The sequence below is a fragment of the Vicugna pacos genome, chromosome 35 (genome assembly GCF_048564905.1).
Source record: "Vicugna pacos chromosome 35, VicPac4, whole genome shotgun sequence".
NCBI lineage: Eukaryota > Metazoa > Chordata > Mammalia > Artiodactyla > Camelidae > Vicugna > Vicugna pacos.
In genome coordinates, this window is record NC_133021.1 from 16,159,900 (window position 1) to 16,175,588 (window position 15,689).

Sequence of the window (15,689 nt, forward strand, 5' to 3'; positions counted from 1 at the left end):
CGAATTTAGGGAGAGTCTGAAACTGCTGACTTCTCTGTTTCCTCCCACACCTGTAAGGAAAACATTTTGCAGCCCCCTCCTCCACCTACAATTCTCTCCTTATGTCTTTCTTTTCCCTCCCGCTCCTGCCACACTCGCTTTTTTTCTCATATTTCAGCTTGAAGACCTGAGCATTTGGATTTGCTCCTAAAACACGCCTTTTCTGGCCTTGGGGGAGACCAGTAATGATGGGGAGGGGCCTGGACCTGGAGCAAGTATCAAGCCTGAGCTGCTAGCTTCATGATCAATATTTCATCCCTATCAGGGAGCCTCTGAACAGGGAGCCCTCATGGGGACCCCATGGGCCTGGACCAGATTTCCAGGAAGCCAACAGAGCTCAGGCTTCTGGCCGAACCTGGTGTGGGAGGGGGGATTGAGGGATGAGGCCGGCACTGTAGCATTTCTGGAAATTTTTGCAAAGTAAGATCCTTTATATTTTTTTCCTTTAAAATGCCACCCAACTTTTATAAGCTACCACCCTATGAAACTGGCACCCATTCCTGTATATACAGATAATTTGTGTATGTCTGGGTGTCTGTGTGCGTGTGCATGCATGTGCAATAGGAGATATAGAAAGATATGTAGACAGATGGGGCGTGTAATAATAGTGTCCACCAATGAGCTCTTTTAGGGAGAATCCAAATTTACGTAAAACGATTACTTTGACCTTCCTGATTGTTTTCACACAGGCAAGTGAGAGACTATGGAGCTGACAGAAGCGTGCCTGTTAAAGACCTGTCCTGAATCTTTTGAGCAAAATTCTAGACTGCAGGAAGCTTTTTATTCTCTTTTTATTTTTTTAACATTACTGGATTATTTCTGGTTTTCTAATCCCAAAACCACTTCTCTAGCTTTCTCTTTACCAGACACAGTCTACGTGATACAGAAATCTGCAGCTAAAAGGCACAGCCTTTGGTTGCAGGAGCCGAGAGCACCGTACAGGTAACCCAAAGCCTGGCGGAGGAACGGCACCGCAAGAGTGCAGTGGGACCCTTCTCACCCCTATTCTGGGTCTTAAATACCCAAGTCAACCCATCTAAACTCATTCCTTTTGTCCTTTTGTTCCCTAGGCAGTTCCACTCAAGAAAATAAAGACCTTTTTTTTTTTGGTGGAGGGAGGTAATCAGGTTTATTTATTTTATTCTTAGAGGAGGGACTGGGGATTGAACCCAGGCCCTCATGCATGCTAAGATGCTCTCTACTACTTGAGCTATCCCCTCCCCGCATAAAGACCATTTTTCTTCACACTTGTTACTCCATTGAAAATATTCTTACTAAATAAGTTAATCAAGTAAGTCATTATGATCATTTCAAGTAAGTCAAATGCAGTCATTTTTCAACTTTTCCATAATAATTCCAAGAAAAGCCTTGCACTCAATCACACCACCTCTTCCTAGGAGTGTTCATGGGACATAAGCAGGACGTTCTCATTGTTCCTCTATTTACAGAAACAGCTTGTTTACCAGGCCGGGTAATAAGGCCCTCAAGGTAGTGGGAATCCAGGCCAAGAAAAGACTCTAAGAGGTGACGCAGAAAGGTTTCCCATTAGAACTCTCCTACACTGCTGGTGGGAGTGTAGATTGGTGCAGCCACTATGAAGGACAGTATGGAGGTTCCTTAAAAAACTAAAAATAGACTTACTGTGTGATCCAGAAACCCCACTCCTGGGCATATATCCAGAGAAAAATAAAATTCAGAAAGACACATGCACCCCAAGGTTCATAGCAGCAATTTTTACAACAGCTAAGACATGGAAACAACCCAAATGTCCATCAACAGATGACTGGATAAAGAAGTTGTGGTATATTTATACAATGGACTACTAAGCCATAAAAAAGAATGAAATAATGCCATTTGCAGCAACATGGATCAACCTGGAGATCGTCATTCTAAATAAAGTGGGCCAGAAAGAGAAAGAAAAATGCCATGTGATATCACTTATATGTGGAATCTAAAAGAAAAAAAATAAGGACACAAATGAACTAATTATTATTTTGATTTCTTGTATATGTGTGAGCACATCTGACTGTCCTTTATGATTGGATTACTGCATTCTGTTGATTCTTATCTTGTAGCTGGCTTTATTCCTTTGATAACTATGTAAGTTTAAAAGGCTAAACCTCTAATCTGTTCTTAGGAACAATGATCAGTACATAGATGTAAACTAAAAAATGTGCAGTATATTGTATATATGTATTTACATGCAGTATAATGTATATGTGCAGTCAAACTATAATAATTCTACCTAATATAACTGAAAAAGAAAAAAAAAAGAAAGGATTCCCATTAAGCTATGCTGCTCCCTTCAAGAACCTCAAAACTTGACATGACCCCAAGCTATTCCAGAGCAGAGCTGAATGCACCACTCCCATCCAAAGCCACACCCATGGCATCCCAGGGCCAGTGATCTGTGAGGTGACAACTAGGAGTTTGGGTGGCTTTTCTGAGAAAATTGTCACTTACTCTACTTCTACAGAAAGAGAAGCAAAACCTGAAATACCAAAAGCAGCTATGATGTTCTGAGCCAAGACTATGCTGTGTGCTTTTCATACATTCGCTCATCAAACCCTCAAAAATAAAACTATGGAGGGCTATTATCAAAAAAAAAAAAAAAAGAAAGAAAATAACAAGTGTTGGCAAGGATGTAGAAAAATTGGAACATCACAGGTGCCAGTTTAAGATGGTGCAGTCACTATGGAAAACAATACAATAGTTTCTCAAATAATTAAAAGTAAAATTACCATACGATCTAGGGATCCCCCTCCTGCGTGTATACTCAAAAGAATGAAAACAGGGACTTGAACAGATATTTATACACTCGTGTTCATGGTACATTATCCACACTAGCCGAAAGATGGAAACAACCCAAGTGCCCATCGACAGATGAATGGATGAACAAAATATGGTATCTACATACAATGGACCATTACTCAGCTTTAAAAAAGGAGAGCGATTCTGACACATGGATGAACTTTCAGGACATCATGCTAAAGGACATAAACAAGTCACAAAAGGACAAGCATGGTTCCACTCATATGAGGTGCCCAGAGGAGTCCAATTCATAGAGACAGATTGTAGAATGGTGGTTGTCAGATGCTGGGGGTGCAGAATGGGGAGTCAGTGTTTAATGGGGACAGAATTTCAGTTTCACAAGATGAAAAGAGCTTGGGAGATGGATGGTGGTGATGGCTGCACAACATTATGAATGTATTTATTGCCACTGGACACTGGGCTTCAGATGGTTAAGATGGTCGATTTTTTGTTATGTAGATTTTACCACTATAAAAACAAAATTCGACAAGTGAGGTGATATTATTTTGCAGAGCTAGCACCTTAAGGACAAAGGTAGAGCTGGGACCTTCACCAGACAGGTGGCCTCTAAGGTCTGGGACCAACATTGCCATCAGCCTTCAACCACTGGTTACAGACATTAACTGTGGACATTGGCCATTGACCACTGACTGTCTACTTGTTAAAAAAAAAAAAAGTAAAAATAAATAAAACTATCCACCCTTGCTCTGGGCAATCAGGGATCCAAGTGGCCTTAAACTGTTGACATGGTCTTCCCAGAGCAGCTAGTTATAATCAGAGACTAACCCTCCACCCAAATCAGTGGTCATGTGGCTGCAAATTAGCAGTTGTCTTACTCTATAATGTGAAATGGAATTTGAACCCAGAACTTACAAAAGAGGAGTAAATTCTAATAATTCTTCATCAATTCGCTGACTCCCCAGACTTCAGTGAAGAGACAGCCACCATCCCTGTCCCTCCCAGCATGGTCCTTCCTCCCACACGTCCGTGCCAGCCCCTCGAGTCATGGAAGGTGTCAGGTGGGTTGTCTGCCAGAGTCATCGCGAAGCTCCTGTGACTTGGTCATCTCCAGAAGGTCATCGGGCACTTGGTGACTTGATCTATTTACCTGGACTGAGCAACAGTCCAGCAGGCCCTGGCAGGGGCGGGGCTGGGACCCACCATGGTTGCACATCGCAGCCACGTGCTTGTCTCTCTAGGTCCAGGTCCCGGTGCCAGCTCCTTCCGCTCTCACTTCTGAAGGAGGACGGGGCTGGAGAGCCGCACGTCTACAAGACAACCCCTACCCAGGGCAACAGCGCACAGGCCACTGATGTAAATTGTGGTGCTTAAACCCAAATGAAGGAGGGAAGGAGGGAAGTGGAGAACCTGCAAAGTAGCATTAGAAAACCTCCAAATCCAGAGGCTGGGGCGCAGGGGTTGTGGGACTCGGCCAGCACCTTGCTCTTCCTCTGAGAGTGTGATGTTGATTTAACTGGAGAAGAGAGCCTGACAGAATTGTGTGTGCATGTGCGTGTGCGTGCAAGAGCACATGGCAACCAGAGGGGCTGGGGTTCTCAGAATGTCCCCCTCTGTGTCACAAACAGGCAAGCGCTCTAAGGTCAGTGACTAAACACGGGCCTGGTCTTGTTTCTAGAAAGAAAAGGGCGGGCGGGCATAAATAACCATGTTAAATGCCTGCTTGGACTAGGCACATGCAGGCCGTTGGCTTTAAACATTTTATGCAATGACCCACATTTCACCATAGCCCAGCACACACCCATGCACACACACACACATACTTACACAAATATTTCATAAAAACAGTCTTGCTCTTATGACTGGGACATTGAGTTGTACACAGAAATTGACACATTGTAACTGACTATATTTCAATTTAAAATATCTATATGAAATACATTAAAAAAAACATTGCTTGCTCTTACTACAGGTAGGGTGCTTGGTTGTTTTTGTTTGTTTGTTTGTTTTTAGGGGGGTAATTAGGTTTAGTTATTTATTTTTAGAGGAGGTACTGGGGATTGAACCCAGGACCTTGTATATGCTAAGCAAGCACTCTACATTTGAGCTATACCCCTCCCCTACTTGGTTGTTTTCTAGTCTGTTTTTTTAAATAATTTTCATGTGTATTTTTTCCTCCTTTTTTTTAAATTTTTTAATTTTTTTTGGTTTTAATGGAGGGACTGGGGATTGAACCCAGGACCTTGGGCTTGCTAAGCACACACTCTACCACTGAGCTATATCCCCACCTCCATTTTTTTTATTTTTATTTTTAATTGAGACTTAACACTGCATAATAAAGTGCATAAGTCTCAGACACACAGCTTGATCATTTTTGTGGGGCTCGCTAATCTTTTTTGTTTATAGTTCTATTGAGATACAATTTATGTAGCACACAATTCACCCACTTACAGTGTACAACTCAGTGGTTTTTAGTATAGTCCCAGGGTTGTGTAGCCGTCACCATGACCTAATTTTGGAATTTTTAGAATTTTAGAATTTTCATCAGCAAAGAGAAACCTCATACTTAATATCTATTCTACTTATTTTCTTAATGCTGGTCACAACCCACCAGATTTATTTCATCACTGCGTCACAACCACAGGTGATAAAACCAGTGTCAGATGTTTTACGAAAATATCTCATTTGCTCTTCACGAGAGCCCTCAAAGACAGGTACTCCTGTCCTCAAGTCGCAAGAGAACCAAAGGGCAGAGCATCACAGTAATTTCAAGCTTCCAGCTCTCACTAGGGACAGAGCTAGGAGTCAAAGCCAGTCTGCAGGCTTGCAAGACAGTGGCAAGAGCCACTGTCTGTCTCTGAAGGATGGAGGCTGGTCTAGAGGATCAGCCAGCCTCCCCAGCTCCCCATCACAGGGAGTCAGAAGGATGACTCACTGCCCCAAATGGATCACAATCAGAAAGGGTACCAGCCAACCTGAATTCAAACCTCACTGATGGAGAACTCAGCAATGATACTCATAATCCGGGTTGGGCTGGGCAATGGCTACCATAAGGGGATTTGGGAGCCAAGATTGAGAAGCAATTAAGAACATAAAAAAGACTTCAAGAATGTTCTCTGCCTCAAACTCTTTAAAGAGGCAGTAAATGACTATGTTTCAGAGGTTACTTTCCTAGCATTAAACTGTTACCGGTAAAATTTAGAGCAACTTCCATCAGACGTACGTTGAAAAATCCTACAGAATGACTGTTATGAAAAAGTACAGATGAAAAGCTCATGTCTTCTCTTATAAGCCCAACCCTCCAACCAGTGGGAGGATGTGGGGTCATCGGGGTGGGGAGGGGGAGTATGTAAATGTGTATGTGAATGTTTGTCTGTGTGTGTGAGTCTGTGTGTGTTGAGTGTGTGTTTGGGATAAGGGAGCATTCAATCCTCACCTCCATTCTGAATGGTCCAGACATTGGAGATGTGAAGCAACAGGCAGACCTTCCAGCCCAAGAATGATGCCATGAATGATGTGGACACGATGCTACATACTTGCCCATTGGCTGCAGGGGGCACTCGGTCAAACACCAGACAAAAGGAGAACTCTGAGGGTCTGGTCCCGGATCTGTGACAAACTGAGCCATCATGGAACACCTTGACCCCTGAAGGATCAAGACAGAGGGCTGAGGGGGCATAAGACAGGCTTCCAGAAGTGGAGGAGGTGCCGCCTGCTTTCCACTGCACATGTCGGGCATCATGAGGGTACCTTATTCACTACCGTTGGTCTGACAGGCAGGAGAGGAGAGCAGAGGTCACTAAGGGAAGGAAAAGGTGTTATAAGCAAGTTTTCCCCTCCCACTCTCGCCCTGCCCTGTTTCTAGGTACCCATAAGTAACCAAACCAGGTTCCCTTTGTTCTTTAAGTGAAGTTTATTCATCTGTTCAACAAGCACCTCTTGAGCACTTCGTAAGTGCCACCAACTGGAACAGAGGGCACAGAGCACTTTCATTGTCCCCTAGAAAGTCTCCATTGGCCTGAAGCCTCGGGTGGAGTTGAAGATGTCTGTAAGCAAAACATTCCAAGAGCCTGTGAGCCCTGCTCCCAACCTGAACACACCTGTGCCTGCCGCAAGGAGGCTCGCCTGTGCTCCACCTCCCCATCAGATGTGGGGTCCAGGGGCCCCAGCCAGAGCAGAAGTGAGCTGGGCTCTGAGCCGGCGAGGCAGCATCTGCCCGAGCAGGGCTGGCTGACTCACCATGGTGGATTTGCTGGGTCTTATCACACGCGTGCTCTGGGGCGGTCTTGACATCTGCCTCGTGGCCTCCGTGGCCAGGAGGGCTTCTGCTGCGAGACACAGTGCGGGGTCAAAGGGCACAGCCTGATCTCATAAAACCAGACAGATCTGAGCTTGGTAGGGTGGGGCCTGCCCTCCCCTAGAGCAAGGGACACTGACACTGGCCATACAGGGCAGGGGCCCCTCAAGTCCTCAGGACCATCAGATCCACGTGCCTCGGCTGCCAGCTCTCCCAAGGATAAGGGTTCCTTTGAACTTTTCAAAGGTATGGAAAAGAGCCTGGCTTTTCACAAGCTCGGCTGTAGGCAGAGGAGGTGACTATGTGTGGAGAAGGTGGCCCATTAGAGGCAGAGGTCAGCAAGCTGCTGTCCTGTCCACCAGGGCAGGTCCAGGGCCTTGCTCCTGAGGGCCAGGCCCCCGAACAGAGGCGAGAGGCCGTTCCCAGGCATCCGCTTTTGGGAAGCGTCTGCCTTTGACACCCTCACTGCTGTACTCTGGAAGATGGTGCCCTGGCCCAGCTGTCCCTTCATTAGGTGCTGTGAGAAATGCATTTCCTACAGGCCTCCTTGGCTGAGATCTCTCCCAGCCACACAGTGACTGCGACAACCCCCCAGGGCAGCCTCTCTGTGCCTGAGGGAGGAGGGGCCACTGGCCCAAGTAGAGCTATGAAAGAAGTCTCACCACAGGGACAGTCCACAGCTTTCTGCTTCCTAAACGTCTGTGTGCACAAGTGCACGGTGGATCTCCATGCCAAGGGGTGCTCCGTCCTCCCCTGGAGGGATCTCAGGTGCCCTGGGACTCTGGCTGCCTGCACAGCCCTGGCTTGGAGCTGGGAAGCAGCCGCTTAGGTCCCCCTGCTGGCTCTTCTGAGAGCACGCTGACCGTGGGCAGGACATGTGGACACAGTGAGGATGCTCCACAAAGACCTGGCCGCCATACGGAGACTGGGCTGGGCTAGTAATGTTTCATCCTGCAGACACAAGAGGGGAGAGGCCCACAGCCGAACGAGACTTGTTCCTAAAGTGCAAATTATCTTCCAGATTGAAAAGTCTCAAAGACTGGTAGATTCCCACCATCCAGATTCCAAACACAAAGACCAGAGATGAGATTTGATCCTTGACTAAAAACAACGGTAAAAACCACACATGGATATGCAGGAGATGTTTACAAAGATGACTTGAACCTTTTCTGTGTGCCAGGCACCGTTCTAGAGCTCCACCTTTACTTCTCATTTAATCTTTACAGTGATGAGGATGTGATGATGTTATTAATTAATTTAGCAGATGTGGGAGGTGGGGCACAGAGGTATAAAGTGACTTGTGCAAGGTCTCACTGCCCAAGCGGCAGAGCAACGAGAGCTACAGCCAGCAAGGGCCATGGAGGAAGAGTGTCTGCTTAGGGGACATCTGCCTCTGGGTGTGTGGTGACGGTTACCCCACCCTAGGTATGCAGTGACAGTGTCCCCAGAAACAGCAGGTGCTTGTCTGTCTACTGCTCCTTTCTGTTGTTATTCCCCTAGTAACCAACACCAACCTGTCAACAAAGCATTTGTCAGCCCCACAGTCAGGGTGGCACCTGTCTGGCCACAGCAGAGGATGCCCCCCACGGCCCTCCCAGAAGGGGACTTTCTGCCCATGCACCGGGAGGTGCTGCCTTCCCCCGCCCCCCACCGTCCTGTGGGCTGAGCGGAGGGCCCCAGGCGCAGGGGGCTTTCCTACAGCAAGTTCTCTGTTGGGTTTGTACACCAAGTGCAGAGACAACTGAATCTTATTCCTCAGATCCTACAAGTCCCTGCAAGGTCTTATTTCCCACCTTGATTCCTGCTAAGCGATGAAGTTGTACCTACTTGCCTAACAGGAAAGGTAAATGAGTTCAGGGGACAAAGTTCACCACAGCTGACCTCGCTGTGACTCCTGCCTCTTTCATAAACTACAAACCTGCTGGAGCACGCAGCGGAGGGAAATAAAGAGGAGTCACCGCCTGGCCCCTGGCCTCCGTGACAGGGTTCTCTTGCTTTTAGGGGGCCCCTGAAGGCAGCCTGAGCCCCAGATCTTGCCCCTGGGTGGCCAGAGAGTGGATGAACTAGGTGGAGGCTGGAAGCTGGGGCCAGAAATGAATTTAAACCCTAAAACTGAAAACATCCAGGGATCTCGGCCAGGTTTTAGCCCTCTTGTCTGCCTTCTGGGGAGGGACCCCGGGCCGACCTTCAGACAGTATCCCCAGGATTACACAAGGGCCGAGCAGAGCTTTGGCAGCAGGCTGGAGCACGGACGTGCCAGGGACATGCTGCAAACAAAGCACAGAGGAGAAGGAACAAACCAACCTGTCCCTGTTCAGAGGGCGCCATTGTGTTCCTCCAACGTGACAGAACTGTTTCATCAAACTGCCTCATCACCGCCCCACGAAAGGCACATCCTCCCAGACCAGAAGCTGAACTCCACGCTGGGGCAAAGACTCTGAGCCCCGCTGTCAGGAGGCGGGCCACCGCCAGTCTCTCTGGGAGCTGCAGGAGGGCAGGCAGCTGGGGCAGTGCTCACCTCGCGTGAGGAATCGCCTCCTTCCACTCGTGAGGGCAGAGCAGACAGGAGGGCCTCTGGAAACCGGCCAGGAGGGCGTTTGCAGGGGCTGCACCGTCCCTGATTGATGGAGTCCTTTTAGGGTGAGAGTGACAGCACCCACCTTCCACCTACCTCCTGCTAATTCGTCTTCTCAGGGCTTTATATCATGGTGACAGCCCTGCTAGCGCTCGCACCAGTCGGGGGCTTCCAGAGCCAGCCTGGCTGCTCCCAGCCCTCAAGGTGGTGGCCGGGGCTGAGGGGACACTGCACTGCCCTCCACTCCCCCACCTGCTCCAAATCACACCCCAGCCCTTGCCGCTTGGGCCTCAGCTCAGTCAGATAATCAGTAGAGCAAGGACAGTCTTTCTGTTACCCCCCCAAAAAAGGAAAAAGTCCTTGTCCTACCCAAAAGACAAGATTATAGATGGGAGACAGAGTGTGTTGTGCAGCAAAAGATTTGTAAGGATTTATTTAGGGAAAGAAAAGTACACCTCCAAGAGCAGGAGGAGGGCCGACCTGAGGGAGGAAGAGCGGCGGGTTTCATCTCTACTTCCTCTTACACCCTTGGTTAGAGGTGGTCTTCTGATTGACTGAGAGCTCTTGTCCCTGGAATGCTTAGTCATGCTCTCTTCTGCACATGTCCTTACCCCTGGTGTATACAGAAAAACCCACGGCAGGCGGTGCCCTAAACCGTGATGTTAATTATAATACAATGAATCTTGGGTCATGTCCAGTTAAGTGCTTTCTGCTACCGCGCAGTGGCTGTCAGGTTCTAATCAGTTTCTTGCTGGCATCATTTAGAAGTAAAGCCCCTTTATGCTGGAGGAGGGCAGAACGCCATCTTCTGGACCATCCCCCTCTCTCCTCCATCTATCTGCCTGGTGCCCTCACTAATCTAACTACCCAACATTTTCACTGACTTAGAAGTTCCCTCAACTGAAAAAATAATAAAATAAAATAAATAAAATAAAATAAAATAAAATAAAAAATAAGATAAAATAAAATAAAATAAAATACAGAAGCTAGACAAAAATGATTGACATTACGACTCACAATTAACCATCATATTACTTCTAAGCTTCAAAGCGAGCACCTGCTACTGTCAATACAGTGAAGGCAAAAGCACCAGGAGAGCTAAGTTGTTTTCAGAAAAAACAAAAAACAAATTCTTCCACGTCACTTAAATCTTGCCAAGCTACGGGAATTTCCAACTGCCCAAGGCATCTGAGCGTCCATTATCTCCACCCTCACCTTCAGTGCCAGACCACACCTTTGAGGTCTGCTGCCTCCTGAGAAAAAGAAATAAAACCTGCAGCACACTAGAAACCCTTTTTCATTTTTCAGGGCACCAAGGTAGCTCACTCTCCATATGGTAGCTAGAGTCACAAGCGCAAAAATAAAGCAGGCAGAGGCAGAAGTCAGGTAGGAAATGGAAACCAGGCGAGCTCGAAATGGGAGGAAAGCTTCAGGCAGCGATGTGACAGGGCAATGGGGAGTGTGTGGGTGGCTTCTTCTCTGAGATCCGCCTTCTGCAGCTAAAGTGAGCCATGCAATTATCAGGTGAGCCATGCAATTATCAGGCAGCCAGGAAGCATTTGTTATGCTCCCACTGGATGCTGGCCATTGTGTTCGGAATGAGAGGTTGTCTTTGAGATGATGTAGGCTCTTCTAGAAAAGGAAATCCAGCCTTAGAAATAGGAATCATCCAACGAGGCCCAGGGAACCCTTCCCGTCCTGCTTCTTATGACAGAATAGACTGTTTCTGACATGGGGAGGGAGGCCGGAGATGCACTGTGACCCACTGATTCGACTCAGAAGAGACACTCCTCCCTTTACGTTCGATGGGCTATCACCTCACTGTTCACCCCAAAATTCCAAACAAGAAGTGAGGGCTGTGATTTACTTCCAAGGGTCTTGCGTCTGTCAAATGCACTGCAGCAGGAAAGTTCTAAGTGCCGCAGCCCTTGATCGCACCCCTCCCACGTGGAGTTTGGTTTTTGAGTTTGATTCTAATATGATCAAAGCAATAACTAGGCAGGGGAGACACTGCCAAATGGGGATCTGACTAGGACTATCTGAATTTATATTCTAGCTGGCCAAAACCACATCTGAGCCACGAACAAACTCCAACATTCCAATGACTCTATGAGCTACATCATACCAAGAATAGTGAAATGACCAGCGGCAGGCAGCGTGGGACTCTAAGCAGAGGTCAGAGTGGGCAGGGATGGCCGTGGCCTTCTCGCTCAGTGGGCTGGGCTGATTTGGGACAGAAAACAGCAAAGACATCACTGTCAGGGGCACTATGGGCAAAGACATGAGGTGAAAACGAAACCAGCGGATTTCTGAGGACATGTGACCAACCTAGGAGGCGGGGAAAGTGCACTTGATGGGGAGACATGGATGAGGTCATCAGTCACATGGGGTCATCACGGAATCTACTCGGGGGAAATCAAGATACTGAAGTAAATATTTTACAAATAGTAATCTGGTATCAAAGTATAGAAAAGATATATGAATGTATATGTGTAACTGAAACATTATGCTCTGCACCAGACATTGACACACTGTAACTGACTATACTTCAATAAATTTTTAAAAAATGAAAAGATAGGAGTAAAGATAGAAGAAAGGCCGAGAAAGTGTCTAGGAAGCCCCTAAAGTCATCCAGCTCCCTGAGCCCCAAGGAAGTGCAGACAGGGAGGCTCAGGTAAGGCAAGAGACCCCTGACATCAGAAAAGGCAGGATGCGGTGTCTGGCTGACTCCAGAAGCCAGGGCAGGAGGGAAATGCGTGGAGATGCTGAGCTCTGTACTTCCAACTAACCTGGTAGGACTTTCCATGGAAGCTGCCCTCACTGCCACCAATGTCACATCCAAATTCTGCCTTCAAATCGGAGGCTGATCCTGCAAGAAGACTAAGGGCTGAGTTCTCTCTGGTGGATGTTTTCCTCAGGAGAAATTTCAGATGTTCTAACAGAGACCCCAAAGAGTCAGGACTTAGGCAGATGTCAATTTCTCTCTCCTGTAATCGTCCACGTGTGACAGCCGGGGGCTGGTGCAGCAGCCTCCCAGGGCTAAGACCAGGTTCTCCCTTTCCAGTCGCTCTGCCACCCCTGTGGTGTTTCCTTGTGGGCATCTCCAAACAGTCTTGCTCCACCCCGCCGTGGTATAGCAGCAGGATGGAGGCAGGGGTGGAAGGAGCGCACACTCCTTCCTTTTCAGGAAATGGCCTAGCAGTCGCAACTAAGAATCTCCCTCGCAGCACTTTGACCAGAGAGCAAAAGACTGTGGCCACACCCAGGGACAAGGGATCCAGGAGGTCGAGTTTCGATCCTGGACAGCCAGATGAAAATCCTATCATTGTGAGAAGGCACAAATAGATGTTGGGGGGTTGCCTGCAGTTTCTGCTACAAAAGCTCCTCACCTAAAGTAATCAATCAGACCGTGTTTGAGCAGTGTGGAAAGAATGGTCCAAGAAAATGATGGTACTGTTCACATAACCAGAGGAATGAGGAGGGGGCCAGCAAGTGAAGTGAGATGCTTAGCTCACATGGGGATGTTTCGATGAGTCTCACAAGGAGCACGGCTCCTCCATTTAGAGACCTGGCCCTGTAGCTCAGGACAGGTTTGAACACCCAGGTGATGATGGCAGAGACCAGGAGTGTCCTCTACTGGGACCAAGAGGACGTGACTTCTCTGAGACTGTCCAGACAGCATTGTGGGTATGTTCCTCAACTGTCTCTCAAAGGTAGTGTAAATCCAACTTCCTGATAGTGTTGCTTGTTCCCAGTGGCACTGGAGCTTAGCCTTGAGGAAAAAAGAGTTCCTTTTCCTACTGAGTCTGCCTTTGAACCCTTGATAGATAATGATTTCTCCTTACTAAGCAAGCTGGCACCTTCCCGATGCCAGTGCCTTCTAGTGGGTGTGTATATTGGTGGGGAGGGGACGGCGAAGACTAGAACAGAAGCGTTGAGAATTTCCAAGCCATCTACTGCAGTGCTCGCTGCCTTTTCTTTGGCAGTCGCTAACTTTTTTTAAAATTTATTGAAGTATAGTCAGTTGCAGTGTGTCAATTTCTGGTGTACAGCATAATGCTTCAGTCATACATACACATACATATATTTGTTTTCATATTCGCTAGCATTTTTAAGCATCCTGAATTTTTCACTCCCTGATTCTTCAGTCTATTTTTAAAGTGTTTGTGTCAATAAGTAGGATCGAGGCCAAGTGGACAGGCCAGCCCCTCACCTGGTAGCTGAGATGGAGGTCTGCCTGGTAGGAATGAAGATGGCTCCAGAATATAAAGTCGTCTCCCATTCCAGGCTGCTTGGCAAAGTCCTAGCTAAACTGGGGAGCCAGCAACCCAGCTCTGTAGAAGATAGATGTATATGTCGATGCTGAAGGAATGTGCATGACAAATGTGGTGCCCAAAAAGGGCCATGTTCCAACCCACCACTCTGTGGAAGGCTCTCAAAATCACAACTGTAAAGAGCACTCTTTTGCCTGGCGACATTCTGAGCATCAAAAGATAAGAATGTATACTGAATTCTTTCTGTCCTGGGACAAGATCCAAAAAGTCACACAGGATGTTTCAATCTACCTGGAGTGCAGGGTAAACCAACAGTAAAATGAAGTCCAGGTGATGCTTAATAATTTGGGTTTCTGGCTAACCAGCAAGGTACAGTTAGTAGAAAAGTAAGGTAATGCCCATTTTTAAGAGCTCTGTGAACTAATGAGGCAAATGTAATAAAGATGCACCTGATGACTTTGCTTCCAGTACAGGAGGAAACTAATATTTACTGAGTACATCGTACATGTTAGACACCAGAGATGCCACTTCATTGATCATCCCAACAATCCTAAGTGATGGATCTTGTTATCCCTGTCCTACAGATGGGAAGCCCGAAGTTCTGAGAGGTGAAGTAACTCACCCAAGGTCACATAGCTAGTAAGGCGTGGGGCCAGGTTATGAACCCAAGTCAATCTTTCCATGGTAACTTACTTGTAAGGAAAGGAGGTTTATGAGTAATCCATGCTGGAATATTTCAGCTTAATATTTATGCCATATCCTTTCAATAGAGCAGGATAAGACAAAACTTCAGAGTAAGGTATTGGATACCGTCTCATAGGATGAATGAACAGTGGTAAAAACACACTGTCAAAAAGAAATGTGCAGTGTAGACACAGAGAATTCTTTACAGTAGTATATAAAAAGGTGAAAATTATCATAAAATACCCAGAATTTTTACTAGAAAATATTGCATAAAATCTTGAATGTACAATGTTTCTATAAAAATAGCTACAGATTAGAAAAATTAAAATATCTATTTTAAAACCAAACTGGGAGGGAGGGTATAGCTCAGTGGTAGTGTATGCTTAGCATGCACAAGGTCCTGGGTTCAATCCCCAGTATCTCCGTTAAAAATAGATAATTAAGGAAACCTAATTACTTCCCCTCCCCACTGAAAAAAAGCAAAAAACAAAAAATTAGAAAAAAAACCAAAAACAAATAAGAATGGACAAAGTAAAAATATTTTATGTGGCATCAAATTAGGTTATTTAAAGAAATATGAAACCTACCAGAATGATGATTAAAACTAGAGGACTAAAAATACCAAAAGTCAGTGAAGATCCAAAGCAGCTAAGTTCTCAGACACCACTTGGTTGGAGGCTAAACTGTTTGTTTGGCTTTTTTTTTTTAGCTGTTTAACATTATTTGCTGAAACTAAGCATATACCTACACTTTGGCCCAATACTTCCACCCCCAGGTGAATATTCAACACAAAGCAAGTGATGTTTCTACCAAAGACCCAGGCACTCCTGGCAAGTCTGTTTATGATGACCCAAAACTGGAGAGAACCCAAATGTCTCTTTCCAGTAGATGGATGTTTCCCATCTCTTGGCTTTAAGGCCATCCAGGATTTCATACTGTTTTCCTGATCCAAACTTATTCTCCTTAAAAGCTTGCATTCCCAAACAAGCAAAGTGTTGCAATACCAGTCCCCACCGGGCGCAGTAAGGAAACAAAATGGATACCCCGGAAC